The sequence below is a fragment of the Pteropus vampyrus genome, unplaced genomic scaffold (genome assembly GCF_000151845.1).
Source record: "Pteropus vampyrus isolate Shadow unplaced genomic scaffold, Pvam_2.0 Scaffold622, whole genome shotgun sequence".
Lineage (NCBI taxonomy): Eukaryota > Metazoa > Chordata > Mammalia > Chiroptera > Pteropodidae > Pteropus > Pteropus vampyrus.
This window is the reverse complement of record NW_011889403.1, coordinates 38749-40548: the sequence shown is the minus strand read 5'-3', so window position 1 is coordinate 40548 and position 1800 is coordinate 38749. Positions and strand designations below refer to the sequence as shown.

Genomic DNA, 1800 nt, shown 5'->3' with positions numbered 1-1800 from the left:
CTGAATGACTTCTAGTTGAGTCCAGTCTTCTTTCTCAGTTGCGTTTCGTTAGTGCGTGTCCCGTGGGGGCCGTGGGTGTGCAGTGTGGCTTCAGAGCTCCCTTCCCACCAGCCCGGTGGCGGGGGCATTGGCCAAGCAGCCATGGCTGCTGTGGGGAGCTGATTCGAAGGAAGACAGGTCACCTCGCGTCTTGCTCTGTGGGGCGGCCGGTGAGCCAGGGGCAGCGTCTGCAGGAGGCTCGAGGAGGGTGACCTGGCGGGTGCTTGGGGGAGGTAATGACAGGGTCCGGCTCTGGGCCGAGCAGGGACGGAAGTGGGGGCGTCCAGTTCACAGACGGGGAGCCTGAGCAGAGCTGTGGCCCCGGAGGCCGAAGGCGCCTCGCAGACCGGGGCGGGGCACGCGGCACGCCCTCTGCGGCTCTGGCAGGATGTGGAGGAGGCCACGGGTGACTGGAAGGACCGAGAGAAGGGGATCCTGGACTCAAACTGTCCTTGTCCTGGGAGTGGACGGATACGGCCTGTGGCCAAGCCCGATACAGCGTGTGAGCTGAAATGGATGTTTATGTTTTTAAATAGTTGAAAAAAATCCAAAGCACACTATCTCTTCAAATCCCAGTGTCTGCGAGTAAAGCGTGTTGGGACACGGCCAGGCCCACTTGTGTGCACGTCGCCTGTGGCCGCCTCCACATGCAGCAGAGCCGAGCCGTCACGACAAAGCCCCGAGGCCTTGGAGGCCCGGAGTGTTTACCGTCCTGCGCTTTACAGAAAAGGGGGCCGACCCTGATCTGTACGGTGAGCGTGCTCTGTGGGACACGCACGTGGGCACAGGCACTCGGCCACTTGTGCCTATGTCGTGGGGGGTCACTAGTCAGGGACACGAGACCCCGTTCACTCTGGCGGAAGTGAGGCTCTGTGTAACAGGTGGGTTTGTTCGACATCGGGACGGAAGCAGTGACGTAGGGCGTGAGCTTTCCCCATGGCGTCTGCCGCCTCCGGCAGCCTCCCTCCCAAGAAGCTTCCCAAAGGTCAAGTGGTCCACGCGTCACGGGCTGGGGAGAAGAGGCCCAGGCTGGCCGAGAACCGCAGGGGAGCAGGGGGGTTCCCTGTCGTGAGTGGAAAGTGGGGAGCGCTTTGGGGACGGGCGGGAAGCTAGAGGAGGCCCAAGAAGTTGCCAAGCGGGCGGCTCTCGCCAAATCTCTGGACTGGAGCTCGCTCTGCTCTCTGCCTGTCACCTCCAGTCGGCGAGGCCTGTTGGGAGCAAATGCCGTCGGGGGTTTTAACCAGGAGGGTCCAGACCAGCGGAACCAGGAAGTGGCCCACGGCAAGGTCAGGGGTCAGCAGGGACCCGTGAATGGCGAGTGTGTTCCCCTCCTGCCTCCAGCGTGCTGGGTCCCGCCGCCTCCCACGTGAGGTCCCATAACCGCGTCTCGGGTAAACCTGGGAAAAGTCACACTTTTCTGTGGCCCGTGACTGTGTGTAGAACGTGGCTCCGAGAATCAGACAGCTGAGCCGTGGTTTTGGGTTCGGGGTTTGGGAGCGAGTTTGGCGACGTTAGCTTTTCGGGGAGCCCAGATGCCCGATCGCTGATGAGGGCGGCGGCACCAGTCTCGGTGGGAGGGGAGGGGGGTCGCGGCTGTCCTGTGTGGTCTTGCGTGTGCCACTCACGTAGTGTTCCTAAGGTCGCAGCCTGTTTCAGAGTCCGGTTGTGTCGATGTACCACGTGTGTGTGCCACACGGTGGGATGCTCTGTTAATTCTTTTTGGGGGAACGGCATACGCGCTTCCTCAGCAGGGGAGCATTC

The 1800-nt window shown here is 62.2% G+C and overlaps 1 protein-coding gene across 2 annotated transcripts in view; it reads left to right on the top strand.

Moving 5' to 3' along the window:
- LOC105308771 (SNRPN upstream reading frame protein-like) overlaps window positions 1-1800 on the top strand; it is a 37002-nt gene that overhangs the window by 10140 nt on the left and 25062 nt on the right. The gene's annotated exons all lie outside the window — the stretch shown is intronic.